This window comes from Equus przewalskii, chromosome 8 (assembly GCF_037783145.1).
Source record: "Equus przewalskii isolate Varuska chromosome 8, EquPr2, whole genome shotgun sequence".
Taxonomy (NCBI): domain Eukaryota; kingdom Metazoa; phylum Chordata; class Mammalia; order Perissodactyla; family Equidae; genus Equus; species Equus przewalskii.
Genome location: NC_091838.1, coordinates 38553804 through 38568954, shown reverse-complemented (window position 1 = coordinate 38568954; position 15151 = coordinate 38553804). Strand labels below are relative to the sequence as shown.

Sequence of the window (15151 nt, the reverse complement as noted above, 5' to 3'; positions counted from 1 at the left end):
CATTTATTTAACAAATATTTAGGAGCTCCTACTACGTGCTCAACACTGTTCCAGGCAGCAGGGATAGAGAAGTGAATTAGAAAGGCAAAATTCCCTTTCTCAATGAACTAGTAGGGAGAGAAAAATAATCAAGGTAAGTAAGTAAATCCAGCATGTTAGATGGTGTTAGGTGCCAAGCAAAAAAATAAATCAGGGGAGGAAATAGGGAGTATAGGAGTGAGGAGTTTGCAACTTTGGATAGAGGACCAGAGAAGGCCTCGCTGAGAGGGTGCTATTAGGGACTATAGCCTTTCTAGTAAGAGGGTAAAGCAGGTGCCAAAGTCCTAAAGAAGAATCATGAAATTTATAAAGGGCATTATAATGAACATCAATATCATCATAACAGTCAGATAAAAGGTGCTGATTAATGGTGACCTCCAGCTACTAGAATGATAGATAAAATCGTTTTCAGCTTCTTAATCACTGTTCTGTCTTATCTCATCCAAACCTATTTTCCAACTTCTTTATTCTGATATTTAGTTTCCTGAGAACAATCATGCTGTCACTATCTAAACAAACTGTTTGTAAGGCTTTGTTTTTATAAAAAAATCTCATGAACATGCATCTCCTCCAGTACCCCGGCTAGCCAAACAGTGGTTACTGCTTTAAATTGGTGAACAGGCCACTACAATCTGATACTGTTTTCTATTAATTTGCTTAACCTGGAAAATGTGGTAAACATTCCTGATTTCTCCTCTTTTACTTCCAATATGCAATTAGTCCTATTAATATCACCTGTTCCAGTTATTTATTGCTGGGTAAAAAACTGCTGCAAAACTTAATGGCTTAAAACAACATTTATTTTATTCACAATTCTACAATTTGGGCAGGGTTTAATGGGACATCTTGTGAATGCTCCTCTTGGCATCAGCTGTGGTGGCTCAAAGGCTGAGGCAGAAATCATCTAAAGGCTCATTCACCTATATCTGGTGATAGGTGCTGGTTGTTGGCTGGAACCTTAGGGTGGTCAGCCAGAACACCTACATGTAGACTCTCCAAAGTGGCTTGAGCATCTCAAGACAGAAAGCAGAGTGGAAGCCATACCACTTTCATGACCTAGCTTCAGAAGTCTTGCAGCATCACTTCTGCCACGTTCTATTCATTTGAAGCAAGTCACTGAGGCCAACCCACATTCACAGGGAAAGGAATTAGATTCCACCTCTTGATAGGAAGTGCACATGTCTTAAAACCCACCACAGTCCACCCTTTGGTCATGAGTTATTTACATTCCTGCAACATGCAAAATAGAGACACTCACTCCCAAGAGCCCCACTCCCCAAAAGTTTCATCTATTTAGAGCATCAGATCCTGTCATCTAAATTAGGTACAAAAGGTGGATACAGCTCCTCAGGGGCAGTTTCTCAAATCCAGCTTGAATACAGCTTATCTTGATCTGAGACCTATGAACTAAAGAGACAAGTTATCTGTCCCCACATATCCAGAATATAACAATGAGTGAAACAGGACAGGCAACAGACAGTCCAGGAAAAAAAAAAGCTGAAAAATTAGAGGCACAAAGTAGCCACGGGTTCATAGTAATTATGGAATCTAATTAGGTACATGTTGTCAGTTCCTTGCTAGGGTTCAGTCCTGTACCTGGTTCTCCTCTCTGGGCTCTAGAATTATCTTTCCTTTTTCATAAAACTTAACCCACGTTTGCTAAGTAGTTTTATCAGACTGCTTCCTATCCAAAGAAGTTCAAGAGTCCAAAGGCCACTTTCCATTTTTTTCTTTTTTGCTAATAACTTTATTGAGTTATAATTCACATACCCTACAGTCCAGTCATTTAAAGTGTACAATTCAATGGTTTAAGTATATTCAACAAGTTGTACAACCATCAGCACCATAAATTTCAAAACACTGTCATCATCCCCCAAAAAAATCCTCTACCTTTTAGCAATCACCCTCCCATTCCTCCCATCCATTCTCGCCATAAGCAACCACTAATCCCCTTTCTATCTCTATAGATTTGCTTATTCTGGACATTTCATATAGATGGGATCATACAATAATTGGTCTTTTGTGACTGACTGTCTTCTTTCACTTAGCACAATGTTTTCAAAGTTCATCCATGTTACAGCATATACCAGTACTTCATTTCTTTTTATTGCCTAAAAATATTCCATTGGATGGTTATACATTTTACTTATCCATTTATCAGTTGATAGACATTTAGGATGTTTCTACATTTTGGCCATTACAAATAATTCTCTGAACATTCGTGTACAATTTTGTGTGTATAAATGTTTTCATTTCTCTTGGTGTATGCCTAGGAGAGGAATTGCTGGGTCATATGATACCTCCATCTTTAACCTTTTGAGAAATTGCCAGATTGTTTTCCAAAATGGCTGCATCAGTTTACATTTCTACCAGCAGTGTATGAGGGTTCATCTTTTCATTTTATTCTGTCCCTTTCAGTTCAATCTGATAAAACCCTTTTAAAAACATTTTGGGTTTCTCTTGAAACAGTTTATAATTCACTCCAACAGACAAAAGCCACACCCAAAATCTCTTTGGAATAGCCCTTCTCTATTTTGGGTTCCCGTGTGAAACTATGTGGGACAATAGCCTTAAGAATTTTAGAAGCTCTCTCATCTGTCAATAAGAAAGCATTTTTAATCTTCCTGAGGTCTTAAAGGGTTTTACAGTCATGCCCTTGGCTTCATCTTTAGACTTCATTTTCCTGACAGTTCCCTGGATTTGCTCTGTCTGGAACACATTTCTTGATTTTAGCATTATTCACTGTCTGGAGAGGCTAAGAATGAAAGTTTTATTTTTCAAACCCCCAAATTTGTGGCTCATTTATATTTAACAATTCTTCCTCTTGTTTGCCTTTCTCCTCTGTCTCTTACTATAGGCAGCTAGAAGAATCCTGATAGCACCTTCAACACTCTGTTTAGAAATCTCTTTTGCTAGATGATCCGTGAAGAGATCATGTTATTCTTATTTTCCATATTAATGTTGTTGGCAGCATTACTAAACTTTCTGCTTCTATGTAACAGGAGTCATCTTTCTTCTAGTTTCCAATAACATTTTCCTCATAATCCTATAAACCCTCACCAACGGCCTCCTGGAGTTACATCAGTCTCCTGCTAACAGTCTTCTCATGGCCCTTCTAACTTATACCTGAGACCCAGTCCCTGAACCTGTTACATGGGTTAGGTATTTTGTGATAGCAGCCAACCCTCTACCAGGGTTCAATCAGAGAAGACCTACTAGGAATCAAATAGACTTTGACCTTAGGTAATTGTGGGAGCTGGTTAAGCCATCTAAGTAGGCGTGTTGCTTTTGTATCTGGTGTTGTACCTGCCTCAAATTCAGAGATGCTGAAGGAGAAGATCTGGCAGAAGTGGGAGAAGATGCAGGCTCAACTGTTAATTCAAGCCGATGAAGTGAGCCAGCAGATCAGCAACAGTATGCATGATTATTAACAATTGATGCCTCCACACTGATTTTCCAAGCTGCCACTTCACATGTGCCTTCCAAATTTCACACGAAATGTTTTTTAAGGCCAGGACTAATCTGAAACTATGCAGGGAAGAGGATTGAGATGTGGTCTGAGCTTAGCTAAATTGATTCGGTACAAATCTACCACACCACCACCCTTCACACCTGTCTGCTTCTTTCCACTGCTACTATCATAGTCCAAAGACTCATCATCTCCACCTGTAGTACTTGCCTGCTTCCATTATATACTGTGCCACTCTACCATTGTATTATCACTGTCATGAGTCATCTTCCTATAATAAATCTATAACTCTAAATAAAACGTTTTAATGGCCTCTCATTGAATACAAGTTAAAATTTCCACTCTTTAAGTTTGGACTCAAAACTCATCAGTCTAGCCCCAGCTTCATCACTTGTCATTTCCTTTCACAAACCCTGTATTCTACCTTTGGGAAACCAGTTGCTATTCCTCAGCAGCACCAAGTACATTTACTCCTTTGCTTATGCTGTTCATTTTGCCTATCTGCCTTTTCCACCTGTCTTTCTGCCTAATTCTGTTCCTAATCTTTTGAAGAACCTGCTCAAATATTTCCTCTATCATTTTCCTTGAACTGTGACCTTCCCTCTAAGCAGAATTAAGTGCTTCCATATCTATGTTTCAAGAGGACTATATACAAACTCCAGTTTAGCATTTGATACTTTGTATTTCTGTTCTCTTCATATTTCTCCCTTGCCGCACGTTTGAACTGTAATCTCTAATAGCATGCTTGGCATAAAGCAGACACTCAGTAAATGTTCATTAAACTAAATTGAAAACTTAAGCCTAGATGTTGCCTGAAAGAGCATCTTATATAAAGTCCATCAGTAGCATAAATTGGTGTTCGTGCAAATATAGGAAAAAATAAATGCAAAGATCACAGAAGTTAAAAACATTGATTATTTGTCAGGCATTGTCCAAGATGCCCAACATACAAATATGAATAAGTCATAGTTATTGCCCTCAAGGAGCTCAGAGTCTACAGGGAAGTTAGAAATGTAAACAAGTCATTCATTCATCAAATATTTTTTCATTTTATTGAGATAGAACTGACATACAACACTGTATTAGTTTAAGATGTACAACATAATGGTTTGATATGTCTATATTTTGGATCACAAGGTAGAATTTATCAAACTCTAGCCTTGCTTGTTAGATTTTTTTTTAACTATCTATAATGGTACTGACTTTGCTTGCTTTGAAATAGCTTTAATTTTTTTTTTTTGCAGTAACTGGTAGTTTTTTAACTCTAATATTATACAGTTATAGTGAATACTGCCATAGCAATTTTTAATTTTAAGAATTGAATAATGGTGGAGAACTCTAATTCATAACCACTCTAATTTTAATCCAAATACAGTATAACATTGTGTAGCCTTTTTGTATAAAATAGGCAAACAGAAATGGTCCAATTAGTTTCTTTTTTAATATGCTTAAAATAAGCAGGTGGATCTATTTCATGTTTTTGATCAAAACTTTTATTTGGGATATGCATGGGTGGGGTAAATCAGTAAACGGTGTTATTTGGAATCTTGTTTTGGACAGTTTACCAGTTGCCTTTAATCCCAAAGTTGTTGTAAACTGCTGGGATGTGCTGCTACAAGAGAAAATGTGCTTATAAAAATGGTTCAGAATTAAACTTTTGATTCATTTGATCATGAAAAAAACCCTCACAATAATCATATATTTATTAAGTGCCTATTACATGCTGGGCGCCATTATAGCATTGTGGCAGTGGGGACACAGTAATGTACAGCATAGATTAGGTCATTTCTCTTGGGAAGCCAACATTGCAATACATAAATGCTAAGTTAAATAAGCATACAAAGTGGCAAAGAACCTTATTTGATGGTTTAAGGAAGATTTCCTGCTGTTGACTGCTGAGTCCAGTCATAAAGAGTTAAAAAGAATTAAACAGTTGATGAAATAAATGTGAGGGGGGAAAACATTTAAATAAAAGGATCGTGAAAAAAAGGTTCATAGGCATGAAATACATGGGGCCACAGGGAATATAAATAATTCTAGTGCATGAATATAAAGGAAGGAGTGATGGGAGTTGATAGAGAGATACATAGGACCAGTCATGAAGGACCTCCCTTAAAGGCCAGGATAAGGAGAGCGGACTTCATCCTATAGGAGTGGGAAATCAGTGGAAAGTTGAGGTCAGGAAGTCAGTAGTCAGATAGCCTTTCTGGCAGTTCACTTTAGCACCATGAAGGAAAGGAGAGTTTAAGGGAGTAAGACTGGAGGTAGGGACTGCATTGTGAAGCTTCTGTACTATTCTAGGTGAAAGCGAAAAAGAGATAGAGAGGAAATGATAGGGTATAATGTGGGTAAAATCGTAACTAGAACCTGATCTCATGGGCACATTAGATAGGGTGAACCACAATTTAGGATGTAAAGTGGGGAAATGAGATTTGGGTAGTATTTGGCAGGGTAAGGCAATGGCACAGGACTAGGCTTATGAAGACATTAGAAACCTAGGAAAAGAAATGTATAAAAGGAGATGGGGTTTGCTACTTCAAATTTCTGAGTTTTGACCTGCATCTTAAACACACTTCCTATGGATGCCCAGCTGAAAGGGTTGCTGAGCTCTCTGCTGTATGGGTTAGCCTCATGAAATGTCTGCATCCAGAGCTTTCCCAGCAACCAGAAATCAATCCGTCTGGCCGGAAGATTGAAAAATCATGAATTTTTTGAGACACGATCATCTTGTAAACTCAGCACAAGATTAAGAATCTTAAGTTGAATGCTAATCCAGATGGAACTATCGACTTATTATGTAAACTTAAGCAAGTCAGTCAAATGGCTATATCTCTGTTCTCATCAGTAAAAAACCAAAAAAGAATACCAGCCTACTCCACTGAGATTGTGTGGGAAATATCTAACTAATGATTATAAATTACTTTGTATATAGTATAAAGTGCTGTAAGAATGCTAAAATATATAGCATCCTGGAATCTCAAGGACCTTCAAGTAAAAACTACAATTAATTTTATTAACACAGAGAGGGCTTATTCCATTTATTATCTCTATAATACAAAAGAACCTGGCTAATTCATACAAGGGCTCCTGTGACAAACTAAAGGATTTTGAAAGTTGCAAAAATGTATGAAAAACAGGAGTTCACAAATACAGATTATGGCAGAAACCAATTGTTTTGGCAAGCTTATTTTGTGATTAAAACATGATCTGAGACTTGGGGTAAACGTTATCAAACATGAGCAGATGCTTCATTGTCCCAAAAATCTATTGTAGAAATTCTCTCTCCTGTAATAAAGAAGGATATAGGGTTTATCTTGGTTTGTTTTCTTTTTAAATACGGAAATGGAAAGTTTGCAGTTTTGGATTTTCAAAGGCCTACCTTCTAGGGTCAGCCTTCCCGCTTACTAGGTGTGTGGCTTAGCAAGTTATTCATTCTCAAACCTCATCAAATCTCGTTCCCATTATCTATAAAACACGGACCAAAATACAAAACTCTGCCTTCTGTGGGGACTAAATAAGCTCACTTATGTAAAGCAGGTAGCACACTGCCTGGCACACAGTAAATGCTCAGTAAAAGGTAGTTGCTCTCTTTTGTATAATCCCACAAGGCATATAAATCAAGCTCTCCACCTTTTGTTAACAAATCTCAAGTACGCAAGCACTACTCTTGGGCCTGACATAGATGCCAACATAGGCCTACTGTGCCAAGGACCTGTCTCCCTGTTACCACTTGCACTCCACTCCCTCTTCTTTATCCATGACTACTTCAACTTATTCCCTAGAGACCTGACTGAACCCTCATTAAAGGTGTGTACATGAGGGGCTAGGTCAGGACCTGTTGGAGATGTTTTACAAAGACTTCTTATGCCGGTTATGAGGTCAGAAAGATGCTAGTGATTCAGACTTTAAAACATGAAGCAATTTGTGAGAAATACAGAGTTAGCAACTCTTAATTTTGCCAAGTCAAGTCACTTAAAAAAATTTACTATTATCTATTACCACCATAATTTTATAAAAGAAAGCACATTTTAAACCCCTCTGCTAACATAATGTAAGCTATAAAAAAAAATTCCTTAAATTGAATAAATTTGCTTTATGAAAAACTCACTATCTTATACTAAATTTTATTGTTTTGCCAATGGTATGTTTACAGACCAGCATTTGATTATCAGTAGGTTGGATGAACCTCTCAGATTCTACTTAAAAACACACACAAATACATATACATATTTTTGGGAAGCTTCTACCAAAAATTAAACACATAGAAAATAGAAGGAAATAACCAATTAAAATAAAAAGTAGAAATGAATAGATTAGAAAATAAAACAGTGGGATAAACCAAGCCCAATAAGATACCCAAACAACCATCACATCTAATTAAGGATGGAATAAAAGAAGCAAAAAGGACAACAAAAAGGAGAATGGTATAAGATAAATGCCAAGCAAGATTCTGGCTTGAGAACTGGGCATTCTTGACTGAGACATGAAATAGAAGTTAGCTGACCAGGTAGAGATGGTGGTTGGCAAACAGAAAGAGTACATGCCCAGGCTAAAGGCTCCAGCTGAGTGTTGCCATGAGGAAATCCGAGCCCAGTGTTGACAGTTCTTCCAATTTTTTTCAGAAGCTGGAAATATGAATTTTAAGTGAAATTTCCCAGTTCTTAAATGATACCAACTAATTTACTTATTTTTTTCTTTAAATCACTACACAGCCCAAACAAAACACATCTCTGGGCCACTTTCAGCCCACCAGTTTGGAAGCTCTGGTGTAGTGTGAGAAAAGGAGGGTCAAGGATGACATTGTAGAAGACAGTCTGAGGAAGCGGCACAGCCCAGAACAAAGCTTAGGGAGGAGGAACCAGCAAACAGCAGTGTTGTGAAAAGCAAGAGAGAATTTCAAGGAGCGAGTGATCTACAACATAAAACGCAACAGAGATGTCCTATGAGATAAAGAAAGGTAAGTGGTTACTGGTACTGCTTTTAGAAGCAGCTTCAGTGGAGCGGTGAAGGCTGAACCCAGACTGTTGTGGGTTCAAGATATAGATTTTTATATATCTCAAAAACACAATGCTAAATAAATAGGTCCATGTGCAAATGGTGTCATTCTTCAGCAATAATTTTAAAAGCTTTGTAAATATATTACAACATACACAAAATTCAGTCAAATGCTGCAAAATGACATTTCCATCAACGGTGGACTGCATATACTATGGTTTTCACATAAGATAGCACCATAATAGCCTAGGCGTGTAGTAGACTACATCATCTAGGCTTGTGTAAGTCCTGTAGTGGAGGAAGAAATTTTCCTCTACCTTTCTAGAGTCTTCTGACTGGTCTAATAGTTAAAGACATGAGAAAGATTAACAGGAAAAAAACAAACAAAAGTTTAATAACACGTATACATGGTTCCAGGAAAACTGAGTAACTCATTAAAATGGCCAAAGCCCTCACCTTAAATACCATCCTCAGCTAAAGACAAAAGATTTTGGGGGTAGGAGAGTCAGGGACTTCAAGGGGAAGTAAGGCAATTCACAAGTAGGTGAAAAGGAGAAAACATCTGGAAAACAAGTGTTTGTCTGGCCACACAGAGACAGAAGAACACAGAGGGGAGCCCAACAAACAGGCTTTTGTAGGTTCCTCCCTGTCTACCACCTAGTTCGTGTTATGCTAAGGTGATAGCTAACTTCCTGAGACAGGTTTATTTTTATCTGAATTCTTTTAGGCAGTTAAGGGGGAGGTAACAAGAAAAACTTGCTGAGATTTTTTGTTTTCTGGGGTTTTTTTTTCCATTTTAATTATTTTATTGAGATATTTGGCTTACAACATTATGTAAACTTTCTGAGTTTTTATTTCTTAAAAACAATTAGGCTAAAATAATTTTCATGTTAAAGAGACACAGTTTGGGATGGCAAATTTTGTTCCCCTTCAGTACACTCTGTGATGTTGTCCAATGACAAAACTGCCTAACAATGCATTTCTCAGAATGTAGCCTCGTCATTAAGCGACACATGACGATGAATGTTCTTTGTGGAACTTAGTAAAGATGTTAATTCATGTTAATTCACCCATAATATCAAAAAAGTTTAACAATTCATTTAAGAATATCGTAACTAAATCTGACAAATTCTATGTTGATCAAGAATCTTAACAGCTCAATTCCAAATAGAATGTAAATGTCAAACTTTGAGATAACAGATAGGAAGTAAAACAGAAATACTATTAGAATTTTTACCTTATTATCTCAGAAAATTCCTTGGTCTCATAATGGCGTAAAAGCTATGAAAAATTCCTCCACGCTGAATACCAAGGGCAACAGTGAAATTTCCCATCATTTTAGCATCTGAAGGCTCTGCTTTGTGAACCACATAGACAATCCTACTTTTCCAAAAGAAATCAATACCCTTTCCATCATGGGTCTGTCTCTCTTCCAGGTGACATATAGGCCCCAAACCCAGCAAAATAATAATCATTATTTTCATATTTACCATAAATTATATAGCAAATGTTAAAATGCTAGATGCATTATCTAAACTTTCCTATTTATTTTTATGGTTCTCCTACTATGTAAACATTATTTCTATTTTATAACAGGCAAATTGGATCTTTGAAAGGTTAAATATATTGCACAAGCTTAAATAGTTAATGAGTGCTAAGGTCAAGAGCTGAATCTAGGTCTGATCCCAAATGCCTATATTTCCAGTACATGTAAAAATCTTGAATGATGTTCACCAAATATTAGAGCTCCCTGCCTTCAGGACTCATGGTAGGGCTGCACCTCTGGGCACTTTCCTGTTTGGGTGAAGCCATAAGACTATTTACAGCCAGTGAATGGAAATGAGACGTGTTTCTTCTGAACCACAGAATTTATTTGCTGGAGTGAGACTTTCCAGAATACTCTCTCCTAGAAAAGTTTAAGACGGTGACAACTCCAATAGCTTGTGTCCCAGAGTGTACAGACATGGGGCAGAGCTCCCAGCCAACTTGCAAAATGTAGGACATACAAGAAATGTTCCTCTGTTGGTAAAGCCACCAAGATTTTTGAGTCATTACCACAGCACAACATAGTCTATCCTGAGTGCTACCACCAGTGGTCTAAAAGTCAAATTAACACATCTTAGTAGGTCAGGATACAATATGAAGAGAGAAGGAAAAAAGGAAGTTAAGATTAACTGAGTTTTTCAAAGGAGGTTAATGTATAGTCTGGCATTAGGCAGTTGCCAAAGTTATGAAAAACAGATGAATAACTCTTGCCTAATGTGCCCAATTTTTAGTCCAAATGGTTTTCCTTAGAACTTTCCAACCTCATTAGCAACTTATGAAACTTATGATTTAGTAAGTGATTCTCAACTAGGGGGAGACATCTAGCAATGTTTGGAGACATTTTTCCCTCTCATCTCTAGAGGGGCACTTAGTTGGTAGAGGCCAGGAATGCTGCTAAACATCTTATAATGCAAAGGACAGCACAAAAAAGAATTATCCAGCTCAAAATTTCAAAAGTGTCATTGTTAAGAAACTCTGATATAGGTGTATAAAGCCTTTCTGATTTCAAGGGGAGAAAAATTCTTGATTCAACAACAGCCATTTATCGGAATCAGGAAGATGGCAGCATAGGATTCTGAACTTACCTCCTCCCATGGACACAACAAATTTACAACTATCCTTGGAACAATTACCCCTGAGAGAGAACTCAAACCTGAGTAAAAAGAATCCCCACAACAAATGACAGTGCTGACTGAGGTGGAAGAGACAGAAATTCCTTTCTGGAGAGGAAAAAGCCACATTCTAGGCATTGTGCTTCATGGCTGGGAGCAATCTTAAGGTAAGAAGCATTTCCTGGAGGAGTGAGGAACCCGAGCAGCAGAACTTTGACACAATAAGCTGATTTGGACTCAGTACAACCAAGACAAGTGTCATAATATCTGGCTTTGCTGGCTATTAACAACAGGGAATACCCCTAGAAAAGAAATTGGACATAAGGGAGAGAAAAGCCTGCTCTTAAAAGGCCCATGCAAAAGTTCATCTGTTTTGCAAAGCAACCTAAAATCACCAGAAAGAAAGATACACAGTCCTTTAGTGAAAAGAGACTCACTTGATAGGCTCTGGGCCCATCTTGATGAGAGGTGAGACCTCTCCAGACTGGGACAACCTCCCCAGGGACTGAGACATTGGAGGTAGCCACTATTGTGACCTGGGACAGGCATGATGACACAAACCCTAGCAGACGTCATTGGGGAGTTCTTCCCCTGGCCTGTTACTACAGGGGTCTGCCACACTCACTAAAGCATCAATTTAATCCAGTTCAGGAAGGGCACGCAGACCACCCTAGGGACTGGCACCACCCAACAGCAAGCCCTTGGGCAACTCTTGGCTTGCATAGGTACATAGGGTGTGTGGGACCTCTGCTGCAGGGCAAGTGGGTCAGCCACTGTGGGGCAGGGCATTCAAGAGGGGTAGGCCTGCACTGGCAAAGTGTGTGAGGTCTCTGTAGCAGGGTGAGTGGGTCTGCTTCAGTGGGTCAGGGCATGTGCATGGGGAAAAACTGTGTTGATGGGGTATGTGGGCCTGCAGGTGGTGGGGCTTATCAGCCGCAGCAGACTTGTGCTTCTCAAACAGCCACATAGGGGACTGGCCCCACATTGCAACACCTGAAACAACTGTGTGTGGCCATGCCTGGGGCCAGCCCCACCCAGCTGCACTACAGAGAAAGCTGCCATGAGCCTCACACACTGGAGGCCTACAGCAATTGTAAGTCCCTGAGCCTAGCAACCAACCATGCTGGGAATCTACTCACTTAACAGAAAAACTGCAGCAGGAATGCGCTATTAGACCTTGCAGCCAACTGTGCTGGGGCTCCCATGCCCAATAAAGTAGCTGAAGGGATCACAGCAACTGCACACAGCTGAGCATTACAACCAGCTGGCCGGGGGACAGCCTAGCCTCCCCATGCATCTGCACAAGAGCAACCCTGCCACAATAGGAGGAGTCATGTAGACCACACAGGAGACACTCCTGGAACATTTGGAACTGGTGGCAAGAGGGAAGCACACTGCTGGGCCTCATAAGGCATCTCTTACATAATGCCACATCTCCAAGGTTGGGAGATATAGCTGATCTACCTAATACATAGATATAAGCACAGAAAAAGAGGCAAAATGAGGGAACAAAGGAATATGTTCCAAATAAGGGAACAGGACAAATCCTCAAAAAAGAACTAAATAAAAGAGAGATAAACAATTGACCCAATAAAGAGTACAAACTAATAGTCATAAGGATGATCACTGATCTTGGCAGAAGAATGGCTAAAAAATTCTTACAAAAGAATTGAAAACATAAAAAAGAACCCATCAGAAATGGAGAACACAGTACCAGAAATGAAAAACTCACTAGGGGGAATCAATAGCAGAGTAGATGATACAGAAGAGCAGATCAACAAATTGGATGAAAGACTAGCAAAAATCACCCAAGCTGAACAGATAAAGGAAAAAAGAATTAGACAGAATGAGAACAGTCTCAGGGAACTCTGGGACAATATCAAGAACACTAACATTCGTATTATAGGTGTCTCAGAAGGAGAAGAGAGAGACAAAGGGGCAGAGAATCTATCTGAAAAAATAATACCTGAAGACTTTCCTAACCTAAGGAAGGAAACAGACGTCCAAGTACAGGAAGCACAGAGAGCTCCAAACAAGATGAAGACCAAGAGGCCCACACCAAGACAAATTAAAATTACAATGTCCAAAATTAAAGAGAGAATACTAAAAGCGGCAAGAGAAAGGCAACAAGTGCAAACAAAGGAAATCCCATAGGACTATCAGCTGACATCTTAACTGAAACCTTACAGGCTATAAGGAAGTGTCATGATATACTTAAAGTGCTGAAAGGAAAAAACTTACAGCCAAGAATACCCTACCCAGCAAGGTTGTCATTCAGAATGGAAGGAGAGATAGAGTTTCCCAGACAAACAAAAATTAAAGGAGGTTATCATCAATAAATCAGCCTTACAAAAAATGTTAAAGGGACTTATTTAAGTGGAAAAGAAAAGACTACAAATAGGAATAAGAAAATTATCAAAACAATAAATAAATAAAATCACTGGTATAGGCAAATATAAAGTAAAAGTAGCAGATCAACCACCTATGAAGATAATATGAAGGTCAAAAGTACTAAAATTATCTATTTCCATGATAAGAGGGTAACAGTTACACATGCACAAAAAAGAGGTTATATATGATACCAAACCATAAAATGTGGTAGGAGGGGAATAAAAGAGTAGAGCTATTAGTAAGAGGTTAAACTTAATATACATTGCTGTATATGTAGATTATTATATATGAACCTCATGGTAATCACAAACCAGACACTTATAATACACAAAAAATTAAGAGAGAGGAACCCAAACATAATACTAAAGCAATCCATCAAAACACAAGGGAAGAGAGCAAGAGAAGAAGAAAGGAACAAAGAAGAACCAGTAAAACATCCAGAAAAAAGTAACATGACAGGAAGTACATACTTCTCAACAGCTGCTTTAAATGTCAACGGACTAAAGGCTCCAATCAAAAGGGAAAGGGTGGCTGATTGGATAAAAAAATGAGACCCACACATATGGTGCATACAAGAGACACACTTCAGACCTAAAGACACTCACAAATTGAAAGTGAAAGGATGGAAAAAGATACTCCATGCAAACAGCAATGAAAAGAAGGCTGGGGTAGCAGTACTTACATCAGACAAAATAGACTTTAAAACAAAAACCTTAACAAGAGACAAAGAAGGGTACTATAAAATGATAAAGAGAACAATCCAAGAAGAGGATATAACACTTGTAAATATCTATGCATCCAACATAGGAGCACCTAAATATGTAAAGCAATTATTAACAGATATAAAAGGAGAAATAGACAGCAACACAATAATAGTAGGTGACTTTAACACTCCACCTACATCAATGGATAGATCATCGAAACAGAAGATCAATAAAGAAACATTGGCCTTAAGCAACCCATTAGACCAGATGAACTTAGTAGCTATATACAGAACATTCGATCCAAAAACCACAGAATATAAATTCTTTTCAAATGCACGTGGAACACTCTCCAGGAGTGATCACATATTAGGCCACAAAACAAGTCTCAAAAAATTTAAGAAGACTGAAATAATACCAAGCATCTTTTCTGACCAGAAAGGTATGAAACAAGAAATCAACTATAGGAAGAAAAACAGAAAAGCCACAAATATATGGAGATTAAACAAAATGCTACTGAACAACGATTAGGTTAATGAAGAAATCAAAGGAGAAATCAAAAAATACCTGGAGACAAATGAAAATGAAAATACGACATGCCAAAATCTATGGGATACAGAATAAGTGGTTCTAAGAGGGAAGTTTATAGCAATATAGGCCTACCTCAACAAATGAGAAAAATCCCAAATAAACAATCTAACAGTGTACCTAAAGGAACTGGAAAAAGAACAACAAACAAAGCCCCAAATCAGCAGAAGGGAGGAAATAATAAAAATCAGAGCAGAAACAAATGAAATAGAGATGAAAAAAATCAATGAAACCAAGAGCTGGTTATTTGAAAAGATAAACAAAACTGACAAGCCTTTAGCTAGACTCACCAAGAAAAAGAGAAGGCTCAA

The 15151-nt window shown here is 38.1% G+C and overlaps 1 protein-coding gene across 1 annotated transcript in view; it reads right to left on the bottom strand.

Annotated features, from left to right (window-relative positions):
• The window catches only part of LRRC69 (leucine rich repeat containing 69), a 127945-nt gene extending 116305 nt beyond the window's left edge, over window positions 1-11640 (bottom strand). Inside the window, exon 1 of the mRNA XM_070631719.1 lies at window positions 11598-11640. The gene's annotated coding sequence lies outside the window, so the exon portion shown is untranslated. The remainder of the gene's footprint in view (window positions 1-11597) is intronic.
• Window positions 11641-15151: the final 3511 nt, after the last annotated feature.